Raw genomic sequence first — 19,197 nt, 5'->3', positions numbered from 1 at the left:
AGCTTGTAACATTCTGTATGTTGACCAAAAAATGCCAATGATCATTTGGAAGAACTTGAATTGATCTGTGAACTGAACATGACCTGAACTAGTTCACTTTGTAAGGGATGGGTGTGAACTGGAATGAGTTCCTTTTGGTGCATGTTGAAATTAGTTCCTTTTTAAAAATGAACTTTCCAAACTCTGATAAAGCTAAGGAACTCATCATACCCCTTTGGTTTGCTACATCTCCTTCCTATCTTTTCAAAGCATCTTTCCCGTGCCTAAGCAATGCGCTTCCACAGAAGGTGGTGATGGGAACCAACTGGGATGGCTTTAAGGGAGCATTGGACAAATTCATGGAGGAGAGGGCTATTGAAGGCCACTAACCATGATGGCTAAGCTCCGCCCCCACAGTTGGAGGCAGCAATGCTTCTGAATGCCAGTTTCTGGAAACCACTGGAGGGGAGAGTGCTCAAATCCTGCTTGCTGGTTTTCCGTAGGCATCTGGTTGACTACTGTGAGAACAGGATGCTAGACTAGATGGACCCTTAGCCTGATCCAGGAGGCTATTCCTATGTTCCTAAACTTTCTCTGAGATTTCAAGGAAATAGCTCCAAATTGATTCAATGCAAGAGTACACCTGACTCATTTTGTACTTTATTCTTATATATTTAAACGCAATCCAGGAGGTTGAACAGAGCTATTGCTCCTTGCCTCATACCCACTGGTCCTCCATTCATAATTCTGGCCAACAGCAGATGCTTTTCTTTGAAGGGAAAAAAAAAACCTGTTAGCCATGTACCATGCTGGCTAGGGCTGATGAGTATTGCAGGAGAGGGGAACAGACCAGGTGAGGGAAGCCTCCCTTAGATTATCACTACTAGGTACATTAGGCTTGAATAAGTGGCCCTTTCCTCCTTTCTCCACAGTAATGCTACAATTTTTTCAAGAAATGTGAAAGGTAATTATATCTAACTCATTTTCCTAATGCTCATTTGGCAATTATTTTAGAAAAGTACTCCTTTTAAAAAAGAAGTAGAGGAAAATTAAGTGTGGTGCAAAGAATTCCATTCAGACCAGTCCTGTCTGAAACAAAAAAGTAAACATCTGAGACACCTGATAGACTATGGCTATGACTAATCTGTGCTAATCTGTACAGTTTTCCATGGTTGCCTTGGACATTTTCTTCTTTCGTAGTGGCCTGTGGGTATTAAATGATCATTTTGTCCAGCTAGCAATAGGATTTCTCACAGCAAGTTTTGTTTTCCTTCATTCTGTTTCCAAACCCCTCGAACATTAAGGTAGCATGTTTGGCAAGGGCCTAGAGGAGCTGGAAACTGACAGAAGATTCCATTCCCTTGACTGAGCCACCTCCTGGGTCCCACATGCTGGGTTTGCTACCAGAAGCAATATCATCACAGATATTAAATGACTAATAAATGGCTTTTTGTAGCTAACACTGTAGTTAGTAACTCACACTAAGTGTTTGTAAATGGTTTTGCGTCAACATGAGAAATATAATGGACAATGCAAACAAAGCCAATGCAGATAACGGGTTAATGATCTATTTCAGTAATACATAGCATGTATGTTTCACTCAAGGGGGTTCCCAATCATTCATATCTCAGGAAACCTTACAACTCTCTCTTATGATAGCCCAGTATTATTATGCCCGTATAGCAGGTGGGATGAGGTGATGGAGCGAGGGACTGCAAGAAATGGAGTTTGATGTGGTGGTGAGATCTGAAGCTGGAGTTCACTGGTTGACAGCTTGGTCTCTTTGCCTCCACAGCAGAGGTTGCCAAAGTGGTGCCCTCCAATTATTGTTGGATGCCAATTCTCACCAGTCTCAAACAACATGGCTAACAACATGCCTAATGAATTGCTCAACGAATTATCAAGAAATAATTCCGTTTTTATCACATCTGTTATACACAAAATTCCAGATGGGTCTGAACCTCATTGCTTAAAATCCCTGATAGAGAATAAGGATCCAGAGATCATGCTAGGGGTGGCCAAATTTTGCTCGGCTGCCATAAAACTCAAGGAACAAGCTGTGCTCAAGCTCAAGGAACGAAGCTCAAGGAACAAGCTCAAGGAACAAAGACTAAGGCCTCAGATGCAAACTCTAGATAATATTTTAGAGACTAAGACCTAAACCACATTTATAATGGCTGTCACATTCGTATTGTTTATTGTTATATTGATTGTTAATTCAAACTTAATTCTATTGTGTTTTAAGTTCACTTAGTATTGTATGTGAATCCGGTCTGAGACCATAATAAATTTCATTCATTCATTCATTCATTCATTCATTCATTCAGAAGAGCACCTTTTCCTGAAGTAAAATTTCAGTCTTCAAGTTACTTTATATATATATATATATATATATATATATATATATATATATATATAGTTTTCAAGATTCTGTGTAATGCTACAAATTATTTTATTTATGCCTATGTCTATGGGAATCAGCATTGAGTGTCATTTTCCCTACAAAACACACTCTAATTGTTATCAAGCAAAGCCTTTCTATCTAACTATCCCTGTCCATTTTTCCATACGACCAACATTAAGGCATGTTAATTCAAAACACAGATCCTACTGTGCAGGATAATGTTACCAAGTGCTGCCTATGAGGCCAGTAGGCTGGCTGTGTTTTAGCTGTGTGACAGTCTGCCGCCGTGCAGAAGTGCTTACAGCTGCAGTGACATGGTACTAAGCATGTTTTAAGATGAGTCCCAGTTGAGCAGCATCTTATCCAACCAGAAACAATCCCACAATCCAGCTCTTTTTAACTGATCATCCTTGTATCATAACAGATTAAGGTTGCAGATACTTTGGATTACGGTTAATCTAACCTTTATCCATTCACATCTTCACCTGAAACTTACAAGGACCAAGAGTCAATTGCCAGGGCATAATTCACAATGACACTGATCTTTCCTTCCTCACTCTAATTATCTGGATTAAGAATAACACTTTTGAGTAATTATTTTCACATTGGATAAACATTAAGCTTTCCTGGATTTATCTGAGCTTTTTCTTAACATGAAATAGATCCAAGCAGGCTTATAAGAGCATAACTGACAGCAGTGACAGCTTAATCAAGGAAAGCCTAAACAACTAAAACAATAGGAAATGTTTGTTTCACATTGTTAGGGGGAGGGCAAGATGGGAAGAGGAAAAAAATCAGGAACTTGAAATCTGATAAACCCAAAAGGCAAGAGGAAGAGACCAGGGAGACCAATTCAGTTAACTCTGATGTAGTGTTAATAAAGATGCAAAATCATTCCATGTGTAATGGAGAGGCTGATGCTCAGGAGCAAATGGGAGATTACATTGTTTGCAATCACTCTAAACCGAGCCAAGTGTCTTAATTTGCAGAGTTTGCCTCAGTTTCAGGTGGTAGCACAATCTGTATTAGAAATTGCCTGCTAAATTTATAATTAACATAGAGCCCTGGCCTTATGATTTGAGATACCTCTCCCCTCCCCCTGCCCCAAAGTAGCCGAATTGTCCATCAGAGGCTTTCATAGACTGCCCAATATTGCTATCGCAAACCAGCCAGAAAAATCTTCCAAGCTTGTCTTTGAAACTAGCCAAGATCATATACAATTACACACTAAAATCACATCACAGAACCCAATTACACTTTGGCTTTGCAGATCCACAGATAACCTCTTAAAGAGCAAACTCCCTTACTGTGTCGACCCTTGACCCTAAGCTCTTTTTCCAATCTTCAGCAACACTGTGTGTTTCTCTTCCAAAGCAAATGGCCAAGTCTTGGAACAGGCATGGAGGGAATATGATTTGGAAGGGCAGGCAAATGTTCCAGCTCGCATAATATTTTTTTAGGTTTAAAGAGAACATATTGTTAATATCTTATGGTTGATTTTCTTTTTAATGGCCCCCATACACTACTCTTTTAATTTAATCCCAAGATTATTTATGAAATAATTTTTAGTAAGTAGTTTTCCATTCAGGAATCATTTTGATAATTTATAACCAATAATTTTATTTGGCTTTTAAAAAACCCACCCTGCTATTATAGGGAAAGAGGCCCCGTGACTCAACTAAATACTTTAACAGGTGTTGAAGAACAGGGTACTAAAATGCATCACGTCCATATTCTCCAATGATGTCACTTTCTGAAACCTTCAAGACAGTATATTTGTAAGACAGAGAAAGTGCAGATCCACCACATACATTTAAAGTTCATTCAGTAAAGATTTAAAGCACGCGGTTTTCCCTAAAGCACCCTGGGAATGGTTTTCATCTCACAGAGCAACAATTGCTAGCACCCTTAACAAACTACATTTCCCAGGATCCTTTAGGGGAAGCCACATGCTTTAAATATATGGTATAGATTTGCCCAAAGAGCCATCACTTTACAAGAACAGATACACACTTTTTATTTATGTTGCAGCATGAAAAATTCATTAAAAACACGAAAAAGTCATGAAACACAAAATTAATTGTTTGCATGACAAAAATCATCCTTTGGGAAGGTTGGTGGGGCAGCTCTCACACAAATAATATGAAAGGCAGTTCATACAAATGTTCCTTTCGGTAATTTGTCGGCATATAATATAGTAAATAAGGGGGCAGAGAACTATCGTAGAGTTAATGGTAGCAGTCAATGCCAGAGCAGGGAGAATTTTGAATCCTTGAGCCCATTGTGAGCTAAACACCATACCCAAAGTTTGGCATGACTCATAATGGAGTCGGCACTTGGGCCAGTCTGCTTCCCTTGCTTTTCCCATTCTAAGCTAACTGGCAGTGGTTTCATTGGTGGTGGGGAAGGCCTCATGCTCTAGAATGCTACCACATCAGGACCCTTCAGAAATGCACAGCAGGACCCTTCAAACATGTCCTCCCGTGTGCCATGAAACAAAGCCCTTTCCATTATGAGCAGGAGTGGTTTGTGGCAAGGAAGGAGTGGATATAGAGGTGTCCTCAGGGTCAGGAAAGGGGTGGAGCAGGGCAAGGTCAGGTGAGCTCAGTGGCGTAGCGTGGGTTGTCAGCACCCGGGGCAAGGCAAGTAATTTGTGCCCCCTAACCCGTGGATTTGCGCCCCCTAACCCTAACCCCAGATGTTGCGCCCGGTGCGGCCGGCCCCCCTGCACCCCCCACGCTACGCCACTGGGTGAGCTCTGGGATAGCCAACCCATAGCTAGCCACACCTGTTCCTCAGTTGCCAGGAGAAAATGTGACTGCCTCTGCTGCTTATTAAGAGCCACTAGTGATTGACACACACACACACACACACACACAACCACATTACAACCACCAGATAAATCTGTACCAGTTCATCACCATGCAAAGCAATTCACCACCCAGAAAATGTCACAACTAAGGCTATACGAAACGTTTTTCACTGTTAATGTTCGGCTCGAAATGTGGTGGATGGAGGGTGCTGGTAGAATGGGGCCTCTGAAGGCCAGAGGCCATTTGATAAAAGAGATCTTGTCCAAAGGTTTGTGACATTTGTAGTGGCAGCCTCCCCAAATATTCGGGGTGTAGCAACTGCCCATTGAATGAGGTCATTTGGTGGTCAGCTTCCCTCATTATTGCCCACTTGAACATTAGGCTCAGGTGAATTTGGATGTCATAGCCAGGGCTTTCCAGTGAAGAACTGGATTCAAATTGCAGCTTATGCATGCATTCACTGTGGATGTTCACATAAGTTTCTGCCTAAGAATGGGGAAGTAATTTGATCCAGTCTGCATGTAAAGGTGAATCAACATAATTCACATTACATGAAACAATATATGAACTGAAACACAACCATCCTTTGAAATTTACACTTCTCTGAATTTTTTAATGCAGTTCCCCAACCTAATAAGAAACAAAACAAAATGCATATGCTTGGGGAAAGTGTGGATAAATGCATCTATTAGTGAAAATATACCAAAATGCATTGTATTAGGGGGTTGCTTGTAAAAATGTGCATAATAGCCAAAATGCATACCAAAATGTATGTGTTAGGGGAGATATACAAAAACGCTGACAAATTTTCACGAGCACTTTAAAAAATGCAAACTGATGTAGACTGAACATAAAATTGCAAAAAAATTAATAAATTAAAAATTGGAAACTGAGGCGAAACGAATCTGATGGTCTCACCCCATCCTATTTCTGTCTCTCAGTATTGGTTGCCAATCTGCTAAATGGGAACAACAGCATGGCACTTCACAGCATCACAGTGAGGATGAATAGGGCAGGGAGCTGTTGTTACCTGTCCCTAATGACAGGGTGAGCTACACTTAAAGAAAATAATAAATGCAGCAGAGTAATTGAGATTCCTATGGGCTTTAGTGAAATAAAATGAGCTTCAAAGCAAAAGCCCAATAAATCAAAAGCCAAGGGATATGCAAGCAGCAGCTGAAAAGCTGACTTAATATCTCTTTGGCAGGGGAGTCCCTTTTACACAAGATTGCACCATCTCCAGAGCAGCTTCAAAGAAGAAATAGTGCACTGAGCACAGGAAGGATCTGTTGCCGGCATTTGCCACGGGCCACAAGGATATGATAAGCGATGAATGAAATGATATTCCCCAGTGTCTTCTTTGGAATGATGCCTAAGGGGGAGAATTTCTACCACTGACGAGGAAAGGGGATGCCAAAAGCAGGGGAGTGTAAAGTTTCTGCAATTCTGCACTGGGAAACACCAACTACTGAACCAAGGAAAGCCAAATTCTGCAACCAGAATTTTGTAAATTAAGCAGTGATTCTGCTGTTAACTTTGCATCAAATATTCTGCCCTCCTTACTCAAGATGCTTTAATATATATATATCCCTGTAGGTGAATAATGGAGTTTCTCAAAGCAAATAATTATATATTTTTAATAATTAAGAATTTTCAGAATGGTTTTTATATGTGTGTAGATTCCACAACAGACAACAAATTTTCAGATGTTTTCTCATGTCTAGAAGAGCTAGAAACTCCTATTGGAAAATGAAAGCTGAGCTTCACAGGATATCATGTATCAGTACAGTCATACCTTGGCTCCCAAATGCCCTGGAACTCGGTTTTGGCTCCTGAACTCTGCAAACTCAGAAGCGATTGTTCCTGTTTGCAAACGTTCTTTTGGAACCTGAACATCTGATGGGACTTCTACAGCTTCTGATTGGCTGCAGGAGCTCCCTGCAGCCAACAGAAGCCACAATTTGGTTTGCGAACATTTTGGAAGTTGAATGGACTTCCGGAATGGATTCTGTTCGACTTCCAAGGTACGACTGTATTTTGTGTTGGTGCAGTAGTCCCCTGGAGCAATGGAATATGCATAGTTCCAAATGGCATGTCAGCTAGATGCCTTTCCATCCCACTTTATGCCAAAGTCATTGCCGACTTCAATTTATGCAGATTTGAGAACTGCTACAATGTTTTTTAAAAAGCCTCACAATGATGGCAGTGTAGCCCAATACATCAAGCTGCATGCAGCTTTGGTACCTGTTTCCTGTTCCTTAAACTGCAGCCATGAAAGACTGCAGTTGGGTCATAAAAATGCTAACTCTTTGGGCAGTATTCCTAGTTCGCACTCCTGGTGCTGCATCTCAGAAAGGAAAAATAACCATCACTGGCTCTCAAAACTACCACAATTGGAGGAATGCACTGAAAATGGACCACCAAGCAGACTCCCTTCCATCCTCATATTTGACACCCATTGTGGCATGGACTCTTGCTGTGAAAAGGTATTTGTCTTAATTCTCTACAATATTTTTTAAAGAAAACATGAACATATTATACCCAAATAAGCTATGCAACGTGCATATTAATTCACAGGAACAGCTTTTACTCCAATGGTCTGGCCATAAAACTGTAATGAAATGCTGTCATGTGGAGGTTAGCCCTCCTCCTTCCCAACGTATGCTTAGCATCAGATGCAAGTAGGCACTGGAAAGTGTTGGATAATACATTTAACAGATGGGCTGGATATAAAGGGGGGAAATTCTTAAAACCAAAATTTATTTAATATGACAAACAAAATTAGGCATATTTAGATTGTATTTTAATTAAAGAGACAAGGCATTCTCTAGGCTTGTCCCTGCAGTGAACACTCATTTGAACTTGTCTGTTTTCTGTTCAAGGTATATTACAGGGGAAAGAATAATGGAATGGCTTGGCCTTTACATATGCTTTGCTTTTAGAACAGCTTTTCCCAAACATTGCTTACCCTGGGCTCTTACATTTTATCCTACCACTGGTTTATTATATCAACATGACCTAGCCTCTCTCAAACTCTACCTCAGGAAGTAGTAAAACCATGATCTTGTTTCAGTTATTAGGAATTCCAAATTGAAAATTAATCTTCCCCCTGGACTTTTAAGAAGTTCCTGCTATCATGAAAATAAATTTTGAAATCAACCTTTTTCATGTCCACCTGCCATCTTTATAGAAGTCAAAACCATATGTGCTTCCTCTTTGAAGTTCTGCTTTGTCCGAGAATGACTGCCCTCACATTACAATCTTTTTCCATTAGCACCAACCTTTTCCTTCACTGTCTGATACAACCAAAAAAAAAAAGAAAAGAAAATGAGACAACAGCAACCTGACAAATGCTTGTAGAAATGTGTGATCTGTAACAAATGATTCCAGTCTCCAAATCGTGTCTGTAAGTTGCAAAGTAGAACACACACGCACACACCCACACACACCCCATGTGAAATGGCCCAATGTATGTTCAACATCCTGAGCAATTTCTGGTTTGCATTATCAAAACAATTCTTTACTGGGCTGAAATTACTCATGCTACAGAAGAGCCATTGTTTATTTTTTTTCAAATGGATGTCACAGCCTTCAAATTAATAATTATGATTAATGTGTTCAGATTCACTCATTTCACAGGGCAGACAAGTTAGGCTTCATGTATAACATGGAGAATGCAAGTGCTATTGGGTTTAGAAAGCCACATTCTAATTCATGTCGAATGAAGTCATCATTGTTAAAAGGTGCGTGCTAAATCATCCCACAGCTCTCCAAAGTGAAAGTTATAGTTTAAAACATATAAGCACATCTTGAAAAGAAAGAAAATGGGGGGAAATAAGTCGTTGTGGCATTAGGAAAGTAGAGCAATAAGATGACCAATAAGTTTTAGTCTCTGCAAAGATTTAACTCAATTGCGATTTGTCCAACTTCCTGTAATAAAAGTTACAGTTTACAGCTCATTTGAATTTTAAATGGATAAAATGGATGGGAAGAAACACCATGACAAAGTCACAAATTAAATATCACACAGAACATAAAAACATAATGCTTTCCTTGTGCCTTTACACTTAGTATAACCACATAAACAGGGTGGTCCACTGATCTGCGTGGGTTCCCGTGATAGAAGAAAATGGAAGGAAGAAGCACAATGCAACTCTGGAAGTTTTAATAGAAGTACTTGCACCTAGGCATTACTCAGGATGGACCTGATGAGATTGTATCTGCAGGAGGCCCTCTCCTACAGAGCTCAGTGATCACTTGGGTATATAATGTTACCTGGTCCCAATCTGTATAGGGTTTTGTAAATCACTCCCAGAACTTTGAGCTTATGTTCTTGCTCTGTTCTGTTATTTGAACATTGACAAATTTAAGCCACCTCCTTTCAAACATCTTGTAGTTTGGGTCAAGTAGACCAATCTTTGTCCAGCTTACACAGCTCCATTTTCTGCATAGACTGATCCAGATGTAAACAATAGGCTTCCAACTCCCAACCCACAGAGACAGTCACCTCAAAAGCTCTCTTAGTGAAAAGGTATGACAAAACATACATTACAAATGGCTGTTTTAATGTTATATACCTATATTTTCTCCATTTTCCATCATTAGTATTTAGCAGTGACATTGCTCATCTAGCATTTTCTTTCTTTTAACACTGAGGTGGTTTTTAGGAAGAGTTTCTATCTCTCTGCAGGCTTTAAGTCTCAAGGAATTACAGTTGTGTAAAGCAATAGGGGATTCCATGCTCACTGATTCCATGCTACCCCTGTTGACCTCAGACTTAGATCAGGTGGTGCATTTCAGAATGTCCTCCAACATATAAGCACAGTGGTAGGAAGTGCGCTGTTGGGGGAAAGGGGGCGCAATTATGAGAGGCACACTACCTAAAGAGGCCTTCTTACTGTAGACATGGCATAAATCACATATTTGAAACTGTTGGTGCTGCTTTTTACTAGCGATTCAAGAGGGGATTTGATTCAGTTTGCATTTAAGCCCTGTTCTGTGCCCAATAAGCATGGGGCACCTTTGCCCAGTGGCGCTATGGCCCATAGTTTGCAGCAAAATACTGAGCAAGGTTTTTGCCCAGTATCTTCTCTGTGTGATGGGCCATTGGGAAAAAGCTGTCCCATGAGCCCTTGCTGATGAGGGGAGGGGAAAGCCTATATAAGGCTGCTTCCCCTGGAGCTCACAGCCATTTTGCTTTGAGAGTTTCCCGGCTGCCCACCCTCGGGTTAGAGCCTTCACTGAACAATTTTGGGTCGTTAGTTGACAGGGCCAGAAAGGATTTTTCCTGCTCACAACCAGACTGGCATTTGATTGGGGGTTTTTCGCCTCTCCCTCAGCGAAATTATGGCTTTGTTAGGTGGGAAAACACTGTTTGTATTAGGGTGGAAATGGCATTGGTCAGGATCATTATAGTATAGGGTGGGCATAAGGGGCCTGAGGGGAGGATTGACCACAGCAAACCCAAGCATGGGTTCGGTATCTGCCTGGTTGGAATCTGTACCCTGGTCCCCAAGTGAGACCTTCTTTGCTTGGCTTGCACCATGGTAAGGTCAACGCTGGCCAACTCCTGTCATACAGGTTTGAAGTAATCCAAACCCAGTGGATCCATTCTATCAACATGGGGCTTGTAGAATGATGAACTGATCCTGGGACCCAATGCCATGCCTACCCTTGCCCTGCCTGCTGCTGTCAATAAAGTTTTGGCCTGATTTCATCCATCACCGTTGTACAGTCTGGTTATTTTGCTGCTCTCATGGGTCACATAATGCGCCTACCTGGGCAAAAGTGAACGGATGCTTCTGAATCAATATGCAAATTGGAAATAAAGTCATTCTTCAAAATTTTCCCATCTCCAAACTGGGCAGCGGAGTTCTCCAGCCAAGTAATGTGTACAAAAATGCATAAATATTAAGGTAATGTGTGCATGAAAATCATATATTGGGGAAAATACAATGCAAAAAATAATTCTATTAGGGAAAACTACTTTGCAAAAAATGTGTTTATTAGGCAAAATTGTACACAAAATTATGTGTCTTAGAAAAATTTGCCCTAAATTGCTGCTGTTGTTTTTTTTAAAAAAGAAAAGAAATACTGGTTGTTCTTGTTTTGTTATGTTTTTAAAATCGCAAACTGATGTGGAAATGTGGGAAACTGAACATAAGAACAGAAAAATTAGAATACTGACTGATTTGCCCATCCCTACTTAACAGACAGACACCAGCACTTTCAATGACCTGTGAATGAAATGTAGAAACAGCTTCCTTAGAGAGATGAATGTGATGCTAAAGAGCTGGCAGGGGCTGAACATACAACATTCACTGAATTCTAGGGAAGCAGCCATGACATCCAACATCTCACCCTGCACCAGGAAATGTCATTTCCTGTATCACTGCAAAAGGGTGTGAGGTCAGCACTGATAAAGATGGCTAATGAGTGTGCTTATCCTTTTACTGTAGCACCTTGAGCATTCTGAAGGCAGCCAAATGAAGCAGTAAGTGCGCTTGACCTTACTTGGGTTTATATAGGTCCTGACAAGATCGCTGCCCAAGGTGCTATGACTGTTCAAACATCTTTAACAGAGCATTAACTCATCACTATGACAATATAAAGCTTCTACTTGTGTGACACTTACCTCTTATGACGTATGGGCATTTTTAGAGCTTTCTTTCATGGTTTAAACTCGTCACTTTTTCAGAAGGGGGAAAATGTAAACAGACATGATGTTGAAGAAAAGTCTTTGGCATTTCCTTTCCGATATTCAAGTCTGCGGCCACACCTAAATATGCCAAGCGCAAACCAGCCCCAACAAAGTACCTGAGCAAATGCTCGGGGAAGACTATCAACAAAGGCATTGTCTTTAAGAAAGTATTCAAGAAGAAGAAATGACATCTGATACAAGGTAAGCCCAACAAAGGATTTTGAAGATTATACTTGCCTTCTGTTATAATCCTCTAACTTCTTGTTGCTACTTTTTAATCCACTATCGTGTCTAGACTGTTTCTTCTTTACCTCCAACAATGCTCTGGGAGAAGTAAAAACTGATTTTCACTTGTGGCTGTTCCTCTTTAGGAAACGTCAATAGCCAGTTAGTAAAAATGGAGTACACAATTGAAGAGCTTGGGCTGTTTGAATGTCTAGGTCCTTCCTAATTTGTCCTGTCTTCACAGCAGAATATCTATTTACTTATGAAAACCATGACTATTTCAGGATGTGGCTGAAGACATGTGAGGCCAAGACTTTGCAGGTCTGAATCTGACCAGTACCTAGATGGGGTGTGCCTAGGAACCTTTGGTACACCACCTTGTGTTTCATAAGGGAAGAAAGGAGGTGGTATAAATGTAATGTAATGAAATAAAATCACCTTGTGCAACCTGAGCCATTCTTGCCAAAGGAATTGTGTGTTTTGAAATCATCACTCAAGTACAGAGTACAGGCAGTAGGGCATGAGACTCTTAAACTCAGGGACGTGGGTTCAAGCCGCACATGGGGCAAAAGATTCCTGCATGGCAAGGGATTGGACTACAGGGCCCTTGTGATCCCTTTCCAACTACAATTCTGTGTATGAGATGCTAGACCAGTTAGAACCCAATTAACGCTTAAGCCCATTAATAACAGCTAACACAGGAAGCCCTACCACCATCTCACCTGGGTTACTTGTTTACAACATGAAGATCATATCAGTCCAATTTACTTTGTAGCTGAAAAGTCAGGAACTACAGTATACCATTTATTCACCCTATTTGTTCTCCTTGTTTTATATGAACATGTGAAACTGCTTATACCAGGGGTCAGCAACCTTTTTCAGCAGTCGGCCGGTCCACCGTCCCTCAGACCATGTGGTGGGCTGGACTATTTTTTTTGCAGGGGGAATGAACAAATTCCTATGCCCCACAAATAACTCAGAGATGCATTTTAAATAAAAGGACACATTCTACTCATGTAAAAACACACTGATTCTCAGACCGTCTGCGGGCTGGATTGAGAAGGCGACTGGGCCGCATCCAGCCCCCGGGCGTTAGGTTGCCTACCCCTGGCTTATACTGAGTGAAGCCATTAATTTATCTGGCAACTTGGGGTGCATCCAGTGCTTTTATCTGGTGGGACACAGGGGTACACATACCCCTAAACATTTTGTGAATCTAAGTTTGGCCTAATTGAGGGGCAGTATTTCAATATAAGAGTACCCCTAAACATTTTTTTAAGAAAAAAAAAGCAGTGGGTGTATCTAATGCTGTGCAAGGGACATTCCACTTATGCAACAGAACTTCCCTTTCCATGCCTCTCCCCGTGTGACCCACCCCCAAATATGCTCTGGAGCAAATGCTGAGAATGCATAGGGGGCTGCAGGAAGTGGGGGGATGGGTAAGTTATGTTGCGCAAGCAGAAATATGCTGCATAAGCAGAACAGCGGCACCGGCTACAACATTAGTTGTGAGGATAGTTGGTTTGTTGGGCATGTTTTCGGTATTTTTGGTACTTTTGTTGCTTTGTTGTTTGCTGCTTTTGGCTCCTTTGGGAAGAAGGGTGGGATGAAAATCCAATAATACCTACCTACTTACCTAACTGCCTACCTACCTACCTAACACAACAGCAATCTAAGTTAGGGGTCCTTGTAGTGTTTTTTGGTGAAAATTCAACTTATTCATTTGCAAAGGCTTGAGTATCGCAGTCAGCAGCAGAGCATATGCCTGCGCTGCCCAGGGTGGGCACACTCCCGAGGGGGGTGGGGCAGGGGGGCACTCCTGAGGGGAGCAGGGTGCCACAGTTCAGGGAGGGAGAGGGGTGGGGAAGCTGCTGCTCACTCTCTTCCTGCTCTCCACAGCCGGGTCAGACATGACCCGGCAACGGAGCTGCTGCGGCCGGGTGCACCTCGCCATGTCTGAGGAGGGCTACTCTCTGGCGCCGGGTCAGAAGAGCTGCTGCCGGCGGGCACAAACTGTGCCGCCCACTTGCCTGCCATTTTGTCACCCCCTCAGTCATGACACCCGGGGCGGACCACACCCACCGCAGCTCCCTTCCTACGCCTCTGATCCCAGTCTTTGTTACAAATGCCTGAGAAAAAGCCAGATGGTTCGTGAAAAGCGCTCAGAGCCACCTCTCCCTTTAGTTGCTTTCCAGTGACCCAGAACGTTACCTGTTGGGCGATTTCTCATCCCAGAATCCCCTGTTATCCCCTTCGTTTCACTGAGGAGAAAGCCCCCTGAGGCCTCCAGTGCAGTACAGTGGTATCTCGGGTTGCATACGCTTCAGGTTACAGACTCTGCTAACCCAGAAATATTACCTCGGGTTAAGAACTTTGCTTCAGGATGAGAACAGAAATCATGCAGTGGCAGTGGGAGCCCCCATTAGCTAAAGTGGTGCTTCAGGTTAAGAACAGTTTCAGGTTAAGAATGGACCTCTGGAACGAATTAAGTACTTAACCCGAGGCACCACTGTACTGCCTTGTGGGGCAGTGCAGGCAGGACTGTGCTGCTGACTTGGTTTCCCAACACCATGCGCCGTTGCCAATTACTGAAAGAGAGAGGGACAAGGCACCAGGAGGGTTGGCATGGTGCAGGTGCAGCTCCAGGAACATTGGATTGCTCTGATGCAGTGCCTGCCCTGAGCTGCTCCCCACTGCCTTGCATTTCCTCTGTCTCAGTAACGGGCAGTGGCCCTTGGCATTTGGAAGCTGGCTCAGCAATGCAGCCCCACATGCACAGTTCCACTAGTCGCTACTGCTTCAGAGAGTCTTCTTCCCAGCAGACCTGATGCAAGCTGCAACAGTTTCCTGCTGGAGATTCTGCGATTGGTTCTCCCAGTTCTGTCCCTGGCAGGAGAGGAGACTGGACCAGAGCCTGTGCCCAGAAATATGGAGTCAGGGTGTGACCACCCACACAGCAAAGACGATCTGTGCTGTAAGATCTTCTGTTCAGAAGCTATTGCGGGAATATTTTTGGCAGTAAGTGTGAGACCAATACAATCAACAAGCCTTTTTTTAATGAGTTCTTATATTCTGAGACTCACCCAGTTAACTCCTCCAGGTCTCTTGGTTAAATAACCAAAGTCATGAGGCGCCACCGACTTGCATTCATTCAGCGTGTCGAAATATTCCTTGACATGCTCCTTCATTATATAGAACTGTGACCTTTCCCCATCTTCATTGTTGCCACTGTTCTGTCGGTCTCATTGCATCTTTCCCTTTCTGCAGGCCATCAGAAGCATTAAGCAGTTCAGCTTATTGTTAATGCTCTGCTGTGTCTTTCCTTCTGAGCTGACCCAACGGATCCTTTGTCTTCTTTTTACTGATAGCATTGTTTCTAAAGCCTCTTTGTGTGTTTTCTAATATCTTCCAAAGTAGGTACGCTGAGTTTGTGTCCTTGTTTTACCAATTTTATCCAGACACACTTCTGCAATACCTATGAACTTCTTAGTACCTCCTATGCTTCTTATTGGTTTCCATAGCATGAAAAGGATCCCTGTTCCCATTTTTAATACCTGATTTTCTGATCAGTTATGATTTAATTTTTTTCTGCCAATATGATTTCTATCAAAACAACAACAACAACACAAAAAGCCTCCAGCAAGATCTATGGGTCACCTTTTCCAGTCTGTAATATTTCTAATTGGCTTTATCCAACATTGCAGGTCTGCTTGCGAAACAGAATTCCATATGAGCAGGGGGAAAATTCCTATTTCCCTCCTGCCTCTTCCAGTCTCTCTTTCCCCATCACTTCAGAACTCTCAAATTTGGCTCTGGAAAATAGAGATTTATGAATACATTGATTTTTATTCGTTGCATGTAGCAAGTCTTTCCTTTCCAGTGCAGTACAGCTTCTAACAAAAAAACCTATATTCTTGGTCTTGTTTTCTGCCATAGTGGAATTTTACTTTATTAATTACATTAGTATTATGTTATTCCACACCAGTCATTTCAACACAAAGGAAGCACAGTGCAAATGGGATGAAATTATAAATTACATGTTCTTTGTGGACTGAGAATATTGATTATGTTTGCTGGACTGAGTTCCATTCTGGATATAGGACAAATCAGTGAACCTTGACAATCTCCTTTTCCATTTCCATCATAATTTTTTGACATCCCTATCAGAGGGTATGGGGACCCTCTGAAGCAGATTTTGTGGGCGCAGCCAGCAGTCAAGTAATGTTCTCTATCATTATATTTAAAAAATGTATTATTATTAATAATGATGATGATGATTACTATTAACAATATATACATCATACCATTCTCTGTGTGTATGTTTCTGAGTGTACACACACACACACTTTTGTAGTTTGGATCTTTTTGTATTCTAAACGCAGGCTGTTTTTGATATTTCTTTGAGGGAATTCCCCATGTCCCTCTGGCTACAGTAGAATCTTTTCTTTGCCCCATATAATTCCATCCAGATTTAGCCAAGTTATAAAGGTGTTAAATGTTTCCCTGCATAAGGCTTGGCAGCGTGCCGGCATTTCTGAACCACTAAGGCCCGTTGAAGCTGCCTCTGTACACAGGCAACATTTGCTGCCTATTGTACTACTGTACTTCTGTACTCTGTAAGCAGGTCTGCTTGAAGTTACATATAAGTGCAATTCACTAGAGGAGCAGTTCTCATGCAAGACTGATGGAAATGAATGGCATAAATTATCGCACAGTTCTTTTTATTTCAACATGGTACCAAAAAAAATCCCGTCGCACACAAAACCTTCAATGCAAAACTAACAGAAGCTACTTTTCCATCTCATTGTTTGCAAAAGGACAGATTTAAGTTCATGCTGAATTTTGCATGGGCATCAGAAGACCCAAGAGCAGTGCTTTTTTCCTAGAAAAGTAAGTGCTGGTACTCACCATGAAGTTGTTACAGTAAGTGCCACACTTTTTAACAACGACAAAAGAGGTGCCGGTACTGCTTACCCTTGAGTAAGCCCTGGAAAAAGCACTGCCCAAGAGCACTTAACATTGGTCAGATTATGTCCATAATTTAAAGCCTTTAAAAGTGCATCCCTTATTACAAACAAACAAACAATTCCATAAGCCTTTTAAAAAACACACACTAATTTTGCAGTCTTTTGAAAGAGAGGGCCTGGAAAATGCTGTATGGATATACTGAGATACAAAGGGTATACAGAGGTGGCTAAGTTACTGTACCATTTCCTATATTGCCTATTTCATCCATAGACAAGTTAAACATTGTGATGGGGAGTAGCACAGCCCTGTAACAGCAGCAGGTCTGCCCCATAGGAGGTACCCAGTGAAAGCACTTTTTGTGTGCACGTTTAGGCAAAAAAGTGCTTGTAAAGTACTTTACTGGCAGAAAAGAGATTATAAGCATTCCAGAATGCATTTTAGAGCAACGAAGAGTGCGGGAGAGAGACAACATGGAGATGACATCATGTGCACAGGACCTGCGTCCAACACCGAATGCACATTATCGCACAGTTAGCACACACATACAGTTTCCCCTGATATAATGCATTTATGTAAGATGCTTTTTACTAATATATGCCCTTTATGCACACATCCCCCTAATATATGCAGTTTCATACACATTGTTTGGTTGGAGAACTGGATCACAAAATTTGGGGAAGTGCTGATTTCAAAGGATACCTTTGGCCTCATTTAGTGTAAATTCGATAATTTCTTATTAAAACAAAAAAAAAAGGGGGGGAGAAATTGGATTTCTCTCCTGTTCCTATAAAGGAATAAATCAACTGTTTTTCCATTCCCAGGGCGATACAAACAGCCTGAAGACCTCTGCAATTCCAGAGGTGCCAAATGCCTAACTCTTTTACAGGGAACTCCTATGTGTGTCTACTCAGAAGTAAACCAGCTTAGTTCAATGGCACTTACTCCCAGGCAAATGCATATAGGGTTGCAGCCTAAGTGATGTCAACAGCAGCTGTAGCTGCTTGACATTTCTTTTATATCAGATTTTAATGAGCATACTTCAGTCATTAGACAATTGTTCTTTATACTGCATCCCTTTTCAGTGAAGAGATTTCATTCAGGAAAGGGGTTCTAATGTGTTCCTCACCAACATCTGAAATGGGTTAGGAGAAGGTGGAAAAGCCGGGACTTGGTTGTGTTGAGAAAACAAACATTTTCATACAGGTGTTGTTTGTTTGTTTTAAAGAGCTTTGTTTATTAAAAGGTAACCCCTAGCTGCTAATTGTTTAAGGCTTGGCTTTTTCCTATAGGCAAACCTCTTAATTAATGTAACTGATTGCTAATTGGTTTTTGTTTTGTTTTTCCTGTGAGGGGTTCCAGTGGAGCTGGGACTGCTAAAAACCCTTGAGCATTTCCAGTGTGAATATATGGAGTCTCATGCAAACATAAATTCATCTGGAAGAAACTGGGAAATGCAAAGCTGTTCCAAGTACTCTTCCCCATGCTTTTGTGGTCACCTTGGAGAAAATTTTAAAAACAAACAAACCAGAAGACTCACAGTACAAGGATGGTGTGTCTAATTTGCTGACAATAAATTCTCTTCTGTACTAGATGCTTGAGGGATTCCAACATTTCCACAAAGCATTTGGAAGGGGGAAGGAAAGCACAGCCAAGTTTAAAAAGGCAACTAGAATGGAATAATCAGCTGATGTTCAGGTTGCAGCTGCCCCTTTAAACACGCCGGTGTCTTTCTCCTACATCAACACTACTGCCTGATTGATTTATATACAGCTTTATGCACCAAAATAGCCTCTAAGGGGTTTACAGCTGTAAAAGCAATTATAAAATATGTGTCATTAAAATATATGATAATAATTTGATCAGAACATTAAAACATCCTTAATTAAGCTATGCAATAAAACAAGCCAGGTGGTACCAGCTTCTTTACCACTTGAAAGAGCTCTGCTGGGTGGCTACTTGAGGGTGTGATGGAAGCAGCATGACTAGGATCCTATTGTATCCTTGGCAGAATCTGAGTTTAGTCCTGAGTTTTTAGTAAAAAGTACTAAGATGAGATCCTGCTTAGAATATCCAGCAAGATAACAGCTTCTCTTGCCTCTTCGTTTTCA

Source organism: Podarcis vaucheri (genome assembly GCF_965113315.1).
Source record: "Podarcis vaucheri genome assembly, chromosome: 9".
Lineage (NCBI taxonomy): Eukaryota > Metazoa > Chordata > Lepidosauria > Squamata > Lacertidae > Podarcis > Podarcis vaucheri.
This window is presented reverse-complemented; position numbering follows the sequence as displayed.